We start from the raw sequence: 13,910 nt of genomic DNA on the forward strand, positions 1-13,910 counted from the left end.
GTCCTAAAAATACCATCATCAGAGCCATGAGTGGCTACACTCACCCTTAAGATGGATCCATGTAGGGGGGGAGGAGTCAAGATGGTGGAGAAGTAGCAGACTGAGATGATATCAGGTAGCAGGAGATCAGCTAGATAGCCTATCAAACCATTCTGAACACCTACTAATCCAACAGTAGATCAAAGAGAAGAAGAGCTGCAATTCTAGAAATAGAAAATCGACCACTTTCTGAAAGGTAGGACCTGCAGAGAAGTGTAGACCACGGGGGGAGGGACTGGTTCCTGGCAAGTGGCAGACCAATGGAGCACAAAAGCAGAGTCTGCTTCACTGAGGGACAGTGCTTCACCCGGACTTCACAGCCGGGGTAAAGTCCATGTGGGGACAGCATGGTCTCAGGTCCCACGGGGTCACAGAAGGATCAGGGGTGTCTGAGTGTCACAGAGCTCACAGGTATTAGAGCAGGGAAGCTCGCTCCAGAGACGGAAACCAGAAGTGAGCTCTCAACTTGGAGTTACCTTGCACCGTGATCCATGGCAACTGCTCTGTGAGCAGAGACCCTATAAGATCTGGGGTGACCACCCTGAAAGAGCTCAGGGATCTGCAGGGTTTGGAGACTCCAGGCGGGGTGTGTGTCAGAGACAGAGATGCTTGGTCACAGTCTGGGTGAGCTCAGAGTGCAGCTGGAGGCCAGGGAGAGAGAAGTGATTGAGAACTTTTCTCTGAGGGCTCACTGAAGGGTGGGGCCCTGTGCTCTCCGCTCCTCAGGGCCAGAGATTGGGAGGCCACCATTTTCATTCCCATCCTCCGGAACTCTATGGAATGCATTTAGGGAACAAAAACTCCTGAAAGCAAACCCGAGTAGTTTACTTAGCCAGGCCCCTGGTAAGGGTGGTATAATTCCGCCTCAGGAAAACACACTTGAGAATCACTACAACATGCTCCTCCCCCAGAAGATCAATAAGAAATCCAGCCAAGACCAAGTTCACTTACCAAGGAGAACAGCAGAATTCCAGAGGAGGAAAAAGCAAAGCGTGGATTTCATGGCTTTCTCCCCATGATTCTTTAGTCTTGCAAAGTTTTTTTTTTTAATTTTTTTTCCTCTGCTGAATTTTTTAAAAATTTTACCCTTTCCTCTTTTAATGTTTTTAACTAGTTTATCTTAACAATACCTTTCATAAAATAAAAAAAACTTTTTTGAACCTTCATTATTATAGTCATATTTTATGCTTCATTGTATCTAACTTTATTTTTTGTATAAACATAGGGATTTTTCTTCTAAAAAAATTTGGGGTACAACTTCTAATACATCAAAATAAACCCTAAATTTATCACAGGACTTCGTTCTGGTCTCCAACCTGAGTAAATTCTCTCCACTTTTTCTTTAGTCTCCCAACCAACTTATCATATTGACTCCTGTTTTAAAATTTTTTAAAAAAAGAATTTTTATCTTTCCCATCCCTTTCCCATCACTCATATCCCATCCCTTCATCGTGTTTACCCTTATATATGTTTTTCTTTCTTTAAAATTTTGGGAGGTGCTTTCTTCTAAGAGACCAAAATACTCCCCAAATTAAGTGGGTGACCCTATTCTATTCAGCAGCCTAATATATATTTTCTTTTTTATATTTTTCCTTTTTTTAAACTTTTTTTCTGAACTTTTTTACCCCCTTTCTTCCCCCCATTATTTGGGGTCTCTTCTGATTTGGTTAAAGAACATTTTCCTGGGGTCTTTGCCACCCTTTTAGTATTTTATTCGCTCCTTCATATATTCTTATCTGAAAAAAATGACAAGGTGGAAAAACTCACCACAAAAAAAAAAAAAAAGAACAAGAGGGGCTCCTGGGTGGTTCAGTGGGTTAAAGCCTCTGCCTTCAGCTCAGGGTCCTGGGACTGAGCCCCACATTGGGCTCTCTGCTCAGCAGAGAGCCTGCTTCCCCCTCTCTCTCTGCCTACCTCTCGCCTACTTGTGATCTGTCAGGTAAATAAATAAAAACATCTTAAAAAAAAAAAGAATAAACATTCGGGTACACGTGCCCCTTCGGATCACTATGTTTGTATCTTTAGGGTAAATACCCAGTAGTGCAATTGCTGGGTCATAGGGTAGTTCTATTTTCAACATTTTGAGGAACCTCCATGCTGTTTTCCAGAGTGGTTGCACCAGCTTGCATTCCCACCAACAGTGGAGGAGGGTTCCCCTTTCTCCACATCCTCGCCAGCATCTGTCATTTCCTGACTTGTTAATTTTAGCCATTCTGACTGGTGTGAGGTGATATCTCATTGTGGTTTTGATTTGTATTTCCCTGATGCCGAGTGACGTGGAGCACTTTTTCAGGTGTCTGTTGGCCATCTGGATGTCTTCTTTGCAGAAATGTCTGTTCATGTCCTCTGCCCATTTCTTGATTGGATTGTTTGTTCTTTGGGTGTTGAGTTTGCTAAGTTCCTTATAGATTTTGGATACTAGCCCTTTATCTGATATGTCGTTTGCAAATATCTTCTCCCATTCTGTCAGCTGTCTTTTGGTTTTGTTAACTGTTTCCTTTGCTGTGCAAAAGCTTTTGATCTTGATGAAATCCCAATAGTTCATTTTTGCCCTTGCTTCCCTTGCCTTTGCCGTTGTTCCTAGGAAGATGTTGCTGCGGCTGAGGTCGAAGAGGTTGCTGCCTGCGTTCTCCTCAAGGATTTTGATGGATTCCTTTCTCACATTGAGGTCCTTCATCCATTTGGAGTCTATTTTCATGTGTGGTGTAAGGAAGTGGTCCAATTTCATTTTTCTGCATGTGGCTGTCCAATTTTCCCAGCACCATTTATTGAAGAGGCTGTCTTTTTTCCATTGGACATTCTTTCCTGCTTTGTCGAAGATTAGTTGACCATAGAGTTGAGGGTCGATTTCTGGGCTCTCTATTCTGTTCCACTGGTCTATGTGTCTGTTTTTGTGCCAGTACCATGCTGTCTTGATGATGACAGCTTTGTAATAGAGCTTGAAGTCTGGAATTGTGATGCCACCAACTTTGACTTTGTTCTTCAATATTCCTTTGGCTATTCGAGGTCTTTTCTGGTTCCATATAAATTTTAGGATTATTTGTTCCATTTCTTTGAAAAAAATGGATGGTATTTTGATAGGGATTGCATTAAATGTGTAGATTGCTTTAGGTAGCATAGACATTTTCACAATATTTATTCTTCCAATCCAGGAGCATGGAACATTTTTCCATTTTTTTGTGTCTTCCTCAATTTCTTTCATGAGTACTTTATAATTTTCTGTGTATAGATTCTTAGTCTCTTTGGTTAGGTTTATTCCTAGGTATCTTATAGTTTTGGGTACAATTGTGAATGGGATTGACTCCTTAATTTCTCTTTCTTCAGTCTTGTTGTTGGTGTACAGAAATGCAACTGATTTCTGTGCATTGATTTTATATCCTGACACTTTACTGAATTCCTGTACAAGTTCTAGCAGTTTTGGAGTGGAGTCTTTTGGGTTTTCCACATGTTTATAGCAGCAATGTCTACAATAGCCAGACTATGGAAAGAACCTAGATGTCCATCAACAGATGAATGGATCAAGAAGATGTGGTATATATACACAATGGAATACTATGCAGCCATCAAAAGAAATGAAATCTTGCCATTTGCGACGACGTGGATGGAACTAGAGCGTATCATGCTTAGTGAAATAAGTCAATCGGAGAAAGACAACTATCATATGATCTCCCTGATATGAGGACATGGAGAAGCAACATGGGGGGGTAGGGGGATAGGAGAAGAATAAATGAAACAAGATGGGATTGGGAGGGAGACAAACCATAAATGACTCTTAATCTCACAAAACAGGGGCGCCTGGGTGGCTCAGCGAGTTAAAGCCTCTGCCTTCGGCTCGGGTCATGATCCCAGGGTCCTGGGATCGAGCCCCGCATTGGGCTCTCTGCTTGGCTGGGAGCCTGCTTACTCCTCTCTCTTTCTCTCTGCCTGCCTCTCTGCCTACTTGTGATCTCTATCTGTCAAAAAAATAAATCTTTAAAAAAAAAAAAAAAAAAAAAACAAAACAATCTGGGGGTTGCTGGGGGGAGGTGGGATTGGGAGAGGGGGAGCGGGCTATGGACATTGGGGAGGGGAGGCGAACCATAAGAGACTATGGACTCTGAAAAACAACCAGAGGGTTTTGAAGGGACAGGGGTGGGAGGTTGGGGGAACAGGTGGTGGGTGATGGGGAGGGCACGTTTTGCATGGAGCACTGGGTGTTGTGCAAAAAGAATGAATACTGTTACGCTGAAAAAATTAATAAAAAGGGAAAAAAAAAAAAAAAAAGAATAAGAGGCAGTACCAAAGGCTAGGGACCTAATCAGTATGGATATTGGTAATACGTCAGACCTAGAGTTCAGAATGATGATTCCCAAGGTTCTATCCGGGCTTGAAAAAGGCATGGAAGATATTAGAGAAACCCTCTCTGGAGAGATAAAAGCCCTTTCTGGAGAAATAAAAGAACTAAAATCTAAACAAGTTGAAATTAAAAAAGCTATTAATGAGGTGTAATAAAAAATGGAGGCTCTTGCTGCTAGGATAAATGAGACAGAATAAAGAATTAGTGATATAGAAGACCAAAGGACAGAGAATAAAGAAGCTGAGCAAAAGAGAGACAAACAGCTACTGGATCACAATGGGAGAATTTGAAAGGTAACTGATACAATAAGAGGAAACAATATTAGAATAATTGGGATTCCAGAAGAAGGAAAAAGAGAGAGGGGAGAAGAAAGTATATTAGAGAGAATTATTGTAGAGAATTTCCCTAATATGACAAAGGAAACAAGCATCAAAATCCAGGAGGCACAGAGAATCCCCCTTAAAAGTCAGTAAGAATAGGTCCACATCCTGTCATCTAATAGTGAAACTTGCAAGTCATAGTGACAAAGAGAAAATCCTGAAAGCAGCCCGGGACAAGAAGTCTGTAACATACAATGGTAAAAATATTATATTGGCAGCAGACTTATCCACAGAACCTGGCAGGCCAGAAAGAACTGGCATGATATATTCAGAGCACTAAACGAGGAAAACATGCAACCAAGAATATTATATCCAGCTAGGCTATCATTGAAAATAGAAGGAGAGATAAAAAGTTTCCAGGATCAAAAAAACAAAAAAACAAAAACACAAAACAAAACAAAAAACAACTAAAAGAATTTGTAAATACCAAACCAGCTCTACAGGAAATATTGAAAGGGGTCCTCTAAGCAAAAAGGGCCTAAACATAGTAGATCAGAAAGGAACAGAGACAATATTAGTAATAGTCACCTTACAGGCAATACAATAACACTAAATTCGTATCTCTCAATAGTTGCCCTAAATGTAAATGGGCTAAATGCCCCAATCAAAAGACAGGGTATCAGGATGGATGAAAACACAAAACCCATCAATATGGTGTCTACAAGAAACTAATTTTAGACCCAAAGGCACTTCCAGATTTTTTTAAGATTTTATTTATTTATTTGACAGACAGAGATCATAGGTAGGCAGAGAGGCAGCCAGAGAGAAAAGAAGGGAAGCAGGCTTGAGCCTGATGTGGGGCTCAATCCCAGGACCCTGGGATCATGACCTGAGCCAAAGACAAAGGCTTTAACCCACTGAGCCACCCAGGCACCTGGCACTTCCAGATTTAAAGTGAGGTGGTGGAAAACAATTTACCATGCTAATGGACATCAAAAGAAAGCTGGGGTGGCAATCCTTATATCAGTTCAATTAGATTTTAAGCCAAAGACTATAATAAGAGGTGAGGAGGGACACTATATCATACTCAAAGGGGCTGTTCAACAAGAAGATCTAACAACTTTAAATATCTATGCCCCTAACATGGGAGCAGCCAACTATATATATAAACAAGTAAATAACAAGATCAAAGAAACACATCAACAATAATACAATAATAGTACGGGTCTTTAACACTCCCGAACTGAAATGCACAGATCACCCAAGCAAAAAATCAACAAGGAAAGAAAGTCCTTAAAGGACACACTGGACCAGATGGACATGACAGATATATTCAGAACATTCCATCCCGAAGCAACAGAATACACATTCTTCTCTAGTGCACATGGAACATTCTCCAGAATAGATCATATCCTGGGTCATAAATCAGGTCTCAACTGGTATCAAAAGATTGGGATCATTCCCTGCATATTTTCAGACCACAATGTTCTGAAGCTAGAACTCAATCACAAGAGGAAATTTGGAAAGAGCCCAAATACATGGAGACTAAACAGCATCCTTCTAAAGAATGAAAGTGTCAACCAGGAAATTAAAGAAGAATTGAAAAAACTCATGGAAACAAATGATAACAAAAAGGCAACAGTTCAAATTCTGTGGGACACAACAAAGCCAGTCCTGAGAGGAAATGATACAAGTCTTTCTCAAGAAACAAGAAAGCTCTCAAATACACAACCTAACCCTACACCTAAAGAAGCTAGAGAAAAAACAACAAAGAAAGCCTAAACCAACAGAAGAAGAGAAATAATAAAGATCAGAGCAGAAATCAATGAAATAGAAACCAAAAGAACAGTAGAACAAATCAATGAAACCAGGAGCTTGTTCTTTGAAAGAATTAATAAGATAGACAAACCCCTGGCCATATTTATCCAAAAGAAAAGAAAATGACCCAAATAAATAAAATCATGAATGAAAGAGGACAGATCACAATCAGCACCAAAGAAATACAAACAATTATAAGAACATATTATGAGCTACTATATGCCAGCAAATTTGACAGTCTGGAAGAAATGGATGTATTCCTAGAGACATATAAACAACCACAACTGAAACAGGAAGAAATAAAAAAACCTGAACAGACCCATAACCAGTAAGGAAATTGAAGCAGTCATCAAAAATCTCTAAACAAGAGCCTAGGGCCAGACAGCTTCCCAGGGGAATTCTACCAAACATTTAAAGAAGAATTAATTCCTATTCTCCTGAAACTGTTCCAAAAAATAGAAATGGAAGGAAAACTTCCAAACTCATTTTATGAGGCCAGCATCACCTTGATCCCAAAACCAGACAAGGATCCCATTAAAAAAGAGAACTACAGACCAATATCCTTGATGAACACAGATGTGAAAATTCTCACCAAAATACTAGCCAATAAGATTCAGCAGTACATTAAAAGGATTATTCCCCATGACCAAGGGGGATTTATTCCAGAGCTGCAAGGTTGGTTCAACATCCAGAAATCAATCAATGTAATACATTACAGTAATAAAAGTAAGAAAAAGAACCAAATGATACTCTCAATAGATGCTGAAAAAGCATTTGACAAAGTACAGCATCCTTCCTGATCTAACATGTGGGGATAGAGGGCACATACCTCAATATTATCAAAGCCATCTATGAAAAACCCACTGCAAATATCATTCTCAATGGAGAAAAACTGAGAGCTTTTCTGCTAAGGAACACGGCAGGAATGTCCATTATCACCACTGCTATTCATCATAGTACTAGAAGTCCTAGCCTCAGCAATCAGACGACAAAAAGACATTAAAGGCATCCAAATTGGCAAAAAGGAAGTCAAACTATCACTCTTTGCAGATGATATGATACTATATGTGGAAAACCCAAAAGACTCCACTCCAAATCTGCTAGAACTTGTACAGGAATTCAGTAATGTTTCAGGATATAAAATCAAGGCACAGAAATCAGTTGCATTTCTCTACACCAACAACAAGACAGAAGAAAGAGAAATTAAGACGTTAGTTCCATTTACAATTGCACCCAAAACTATAAGGTACTTAGGAATAAACCTAGCCAAAGAGGTAAAGAATCTATACTGAGAAAACTATAAAGTAATCATGAAAGAAACTGTGGAAGACACAAAGAAATGGAAAAATGTTCCATGCTCATGGATTGGAAGAACAAATATTGTGAAAATGTCTATACCTAGAGCCATCTGTACATTTAATGCAATCCCTATCAAAATACCATCCATTTTTTTTCAAAGAAATGGAACAAATAATCCTAAAACTTATATGGAACCAGTAAAGACCTCAAATAGCCAGAGGAATATTGAAAAAGAAAGCCAGAATTGGTGGCATCACAATTTCAGACTTCAAGCTCTATTACAAAGCTGTCATCAAATCAATATGGTACTGGCACAAAAATGGAAACATAGATCAATGGAACAGAATAGAGAGCCCAGAAATAGATGCTAAACTCTATGGTCGACTAATCTTCAACAAAGCAGGGAAGAATGTCCAATAGAAAAAAGACAGTCTCTTCAACAAATGGTGTTGGGAAAATTGGACAGCCACATGCAGAAAAATGAAATTGGACCATTCCTTACACCACACACAAAAATAGACTCAAAATGGATGAAGGACCTCAATGTGAGAAAGGAATCCATCAAAATCCTTGAGGAAAACACAGGCAGCAACCTCTTCAACCTCAGCCACAGCAGCGTCTTCCTAGGAACATTGCCAAAGGCAAGGGAAGCAGGAGTAAAAATGAACTATTGGGACTTCATCAAGATCAAAAGCTTTTGCACAGCAAAGGAAATAGTTAATAAAACCAAAAGACAACTGACAGAGTGGGAGAAGATATTTGCAAACAACATATCAGATAAAGGGCTAGTATCCAAAATCTATAAAGAGCTTATCAAACTCAACACCCAAAGAACAAATAATCCAATAAAGAAATGGGCAGAGGACATGAACAGACATTTCTGCAAAGAAGACATCCAGAATGCCAACAGACACATGAAAACGTGCTCCACATCACTCGGCATCAGTGAAATACTAATCAAAACCACAATGAGATACCACCACATACCAGTCAGAATGGCTAAAATTAACAAGTCAGGAAATAACAGATGCTGGTGGGAATGCGGGGAAAGGGGAACTCTCCTACACTGTTGGGAATGCAAGCTGGTGCAATCACTCCAGAAAACAGCATGGAGGTTCCTCAAAAAGTTGAAAATAGAGCTACCCTATGACCCAGCAATTGCACTATTGGGTATTTACCCTAAAAATACAAATGTAGTGATCCGAAGGGGCTTAGGCACCTGAATGTTTATAGCAACAATGTCCACAATAGCCAAACTATGGAAAGAACCTAGATGTCCATCAACAGATGAATGGATAAAGAAGAAGTGGTATACATATACAATGGAATACTATGCAGCCATCAAAAGAAATGAAATCTTGCCCCCTGGAATGTGACATGAATGGAACTAGAGAGTATTATGCTGAGCGAAATAAGTCAATCAGAGAAAGACAACTATCATGTGATCTCCATGATATGAGGAAGTGGAGATGCAATGTGGCGGGTTTGGGGGGAAAGAAAAGAATAAATGAAACAAGATGGGATTAGGAGGGAGACAAACCATAAGAGACTCAATTCCACAAAACGAACTGAGGGTTGCCAGGAGGACGGGCTTAGGGAGAGGGTAGTGGTGGGGGTATGGACATTGGGAACGGTACATACTATGGTGAATGATGTGAAATGTGTAAACCTGGCGATTCACAGACCTGTACCCCTGGGGCTAATAATACATTATATATTAATAAAAAAATTAAAAAAAAGATGGATCCATGTGGCTTATCTGGGGTTATGGACAGTTGAGCATTTATGCACCTTGTATTGGGATTAGAAAAATCACTCTAAACAGAGCCAACTGAATTGTTCCAGGGCAATAAGATCTGTATCACCAGAACTTTGTAGTCATTTTGTCACACCAAAGACTGACTGGTTTGACACAATCTGGTTATACCACCCAGGTATTTTGTAGTCTCAAATAGGTTGTGTGGCAAAAATCTGACTGTGCTTTCTCCCTGATTAAATGATTTGTTGCATTCTGGGTTTTTGCTGGGCACAGAAGAGAATCCACCCCATGATAGTAAAGTTTGCCAGCCAATCATCCTCTCCTCAGAGCCAGATAAGTACATTCTGTATTAGCATGAAGGACATTATAGCACACATAGTACTTACAAAGCAAGAACATTAAATGAGCTGATAAAGGCTGTAATAACTGAACATTGAAATGTCTGAGAAAAACTGTCCTATGAAATAAGATAAACTTGGATGTTGTTACTGCCTTGCAAGGAGGCACCTATGTCATTAATTAAGCAGAATTTTGCGTGTTTGTACCTGATGAATTTTCTAATGAACCCTCTGAGTGATCCAAAACCCCAGCCTAGGGAACTTAATAAATCAGTGGCTTGGACTGTGGGTCTCTTGAAAGAAAATATTACTTTTCTTTCTTTCTTTCTTTCTTTCTTTCTTTCTTTCTTTCTTTCTTTCTTTCTTTCTTTCTTTCTTTTTTATTTATTTTTTCAGCGTAACAGTATTCATTGTTTTTGCACAACACCCAGTGTTCCAAGCAAAACGTGACCTCCCTATTACCCACTACCTGTTCCTCCAACCTCCCACCCCTGACCCTTCAAAACCCTCAGGTTGTTTTTCAGAGTCCATTGTCTCTTATGGTTCGCCTCCCCTTCCAATTTTTTTTTTATAAACATATAATGTATTTTTATCCCCAGGGGTACAGGTCTGTGAATCGCCAGGTTTACACACTTCACAGCACTCACGATAGCACATACCCTCCCCAATGTCCATAACCCCCTCCCCCTCTCCCAACCCCACATCCCCCCAGCAACCCCCAGTTTGTTTTGTGAGATTAAGAGTCATTTATGGTTTGTCTCCCTCCCAATCCCATCTTGTTTCATTTATTCTTCTCCTATCCCCCTAACCCCCCATGTTGCTTCTCCATGTCCTCATATCAGGGAGATCATATGATAGTTGTCTTTCTCCGACTGACTTATTTCACTAAGCATGATACCCTCTAGTTCCATCCACGTCATCGCAAATGGCAAGATTTCATTTCTTTTGATGGCTGCATAGTATTCCATTGTGTATATATACCACCTCTTCTTTATCCATTCATCTGTTGATGGACATCTAGGTTCTTTCCATAGTTTGGCTATTGTAGACATTGCTGCTATAAACATTCGGGTACACGTGCCCCTTCGGATCACTATGTTTGTATCTTTAGGGTAAATACCCAGTAGTGCAATTGCTGGGTCATAGGGTAGTTCTATTTTCAACATTTTGAGGAACATCCATGCTTTTTCCAGAGTGGTTGCACCAGCTTGCATGCCCACCAACAGTGGAGGAGGGTTCCCCTTTCTCCGCATGCTCTCCAGCATCTCTCATTTCCTGACTTGTTAATTTTAGCCATTCTGACTGGTGTGAGGTGATATCTCATTGTGGTTTTGATTTGTACTTCCCTGATGCCGAGTGACGTGGAGCACTTTTTCATGTCTGTTGGCCATCTGGATGTCTTCTTTGCAGAAATGTCTGTTCATGTCCTCTGCCCATTTATTGATTGGATTGTTTGTTCTTTGGGTGTTGAGTTTGCTAAGTTCCTTATAAATTTTGGACACTAGCCGTTTATCTGATATGTCACTTGCAAATATCTTCTCCCATTCTGTCAGTTGTCTTTTGGTTTTGTTAACTGTTTCCTTTGCTGTGCAGAAGCTTTTGATGTTGATGAAATCCCAATAGTTCATTTTTGCCCTTGCTTCCTTGCCTTTGCTGTTGTTCCTAGGAAGATGTTGCTGCGGCTGAGGTCAAAGAGGTTGCTGCCTGCGTTCTCCTCAAGGATTTTGATGGATTCCTTTCTCACATTGAGGTCCTTCATCCATTTGGAGTCTATTTTCGTGTGTGGTGTAAGGAAGTGGTCCAATTTCATTTTTCTGCATGTGGCTGTCCAATTTTCCCCGCACCATTTATTGAAGAGGCTGTCTTTTTTCCATTGGACATTCTTTCCTGCTTTGTCGAAGATTAGTTGACCATAGAGTTGAGGGTCGATTTCTGGGCTCTCTATTCTGTTCCACTGATCTATGTGTCTGTTTTTGTGCCAGTACCATGCTGTCTTGATGATGACAGCTTTGTAATAGAGCTTGAAGTCTGGAATTGTGATGCCACCAACTTTGGCTTTCTTTTTCAATATTCCTTTGGCTATTTGAGGTCTTTTCTGGTTCATCATCTTGATCCCAAAACCAGACAAGGATCCCACCAAAAAAGAGAACTACAGACCAATATCCTTGATGAACACAGTTGCAAAAATTCTTGCCAAAATACTAGCCAATAGGATTCAACAGTACATTAAAAGAATTATTCACCATGATCAAGTGGGATTTATTCCAGGGCTGCAGGGTTGGTTCAACATCTGCAAATCAATCAATGTGATAGAACACATTAATAAAAGAAAGAACAAGAACAAGATGATACTCTCAATAGATGCTGAAAAAGCATTTGACAAAGTACAGCATCCCTTCCTGATCAAAACTCTTCAAAGTGTAGGGATAGAGGGCACATACCTCAATATTATCAAAGCCATCTATGAAAAACCCACTGCAAATATCATTCTCAATGGAGAAAAACTGAAAGCTTTTCCGCTAAGGTCAGGAACACGGCAGGGATGTCCATTATCACCACTGCTATTCAACATAGTACTAGAAGTCCTAGCCTCAGCAATCAGACAACAAAAGGAAATTAAAGGCATCCAAATCAGCAAAGAAGAAGTCAAACTATCACTCTTTGCAGATGATATGATACTATATGTGGAGAACCCAAAAGACTCCACTCCAAAACTGCTAGAACTTGTACAGAAATTCAGTAAAGTGTCAGGATATAAAATCAAGGCACATAAATCAGTTGCATTTCTCTACACCAACAACAAGACAGAAGAAAGAGAAATTAAGGAGTCAATCCCATTTACAATTGTACCCAAAACTATAAGATACCTAGGAATAAACCTAACCAAGGAGGCTAAGAATCTATACACAGAAAATTATAAAGTACTCATGAAAGAAATTGAGGAAGACACAAAGAAATGGAAAAATGTTCCATGCTCCTGGATTGGAAGAATAAATATTGTGAAAATGTCTATGCTACCTAAAGCAATCTACACATTTAATGCAATCCCTATCAAAATACCATCCATTTTTTTCAAAGAAATGGAACAAATAATCCTAAAATTTATATGGAACCAGAAAATATTACTTTTTTGGGGGGGGGAGGGTTGGAATCAAAGCCATAAACCATGATTTCTCTTACATGCACCTTGACTGTTGCTGACGTATCAACCTCCAGTGCAGCCACTAAATAAGCCATATCCATGCTAATGAAAATCTTTGTTGACTGTTCAGGGTACATTATGGAAGAGCAGGGTGTATAATATCACAAGAGTCAGTTAAGGGAGGTGGAGAAGGTCATCAAGAGGACATGACCATCAAGTGACCCATGATCTGGACCTGGGCAATTAGAGGTTACTTATCTTCTTCCCTGTCCTTGGAATGTACATTTTGCCTATTTTTCCCACACTCTGAGACATTTCAAGGACACAGCCTAGAGAGAGTAATTTATCATTGGGAACACCTGGATTGTATGACAGGGTTTAGCCCCATTAAGTCTTCTTTATAAACTTAAGATTCTGGTGGGCAAGTGCAGAGATATACTCATCTTGTAGTCACCCAAAATAAGCCCTCCTCCAAAGATGTTTCCTTATTAAAGCTGCCACCTATGAATTTGAATTGATCTTCCCCTTTCTTTGGTCTCTTCTTTCCCTCAGAGTATGGGGTCCAGTTTCAGATTTCACCTGTGGATGAATCTTTATCACAAGACTGTGAATCAGTACAGAGGAGAGGGAATAAACCATTATATAATTCAAGAAAAACCCTTTGTTTTGAAGTACAGGAATCTACATTGAGAGAGAGAGAGAAAGTGCAAGTGGAGGGAGAGGGAGAATCTGTAAGCAGACTCCCTCCTGAGAGTAGAGCCTGGCATGCAGATTAGTTAGATCCTAGGACTCTGATATGACCTGAGCTGAAATCAAGAGTTGGACACTCAACTGACTGAGCTTACACAGGCACCCCAGG

Source organism: Meles meles, chromosome 2, assembly GCF_922984935.1.
Source record: "Meles meles chromosome 2, mMelMel3.1 paternal haplotype, whole genome shotgun sequence".
Classification (NCBI taxonomy): domain Eukaryota; kingdom Metazoa; phylum Chordata; class Mammalia; order Carnivora; family Mustelidae; genus Meles; species Meles meles.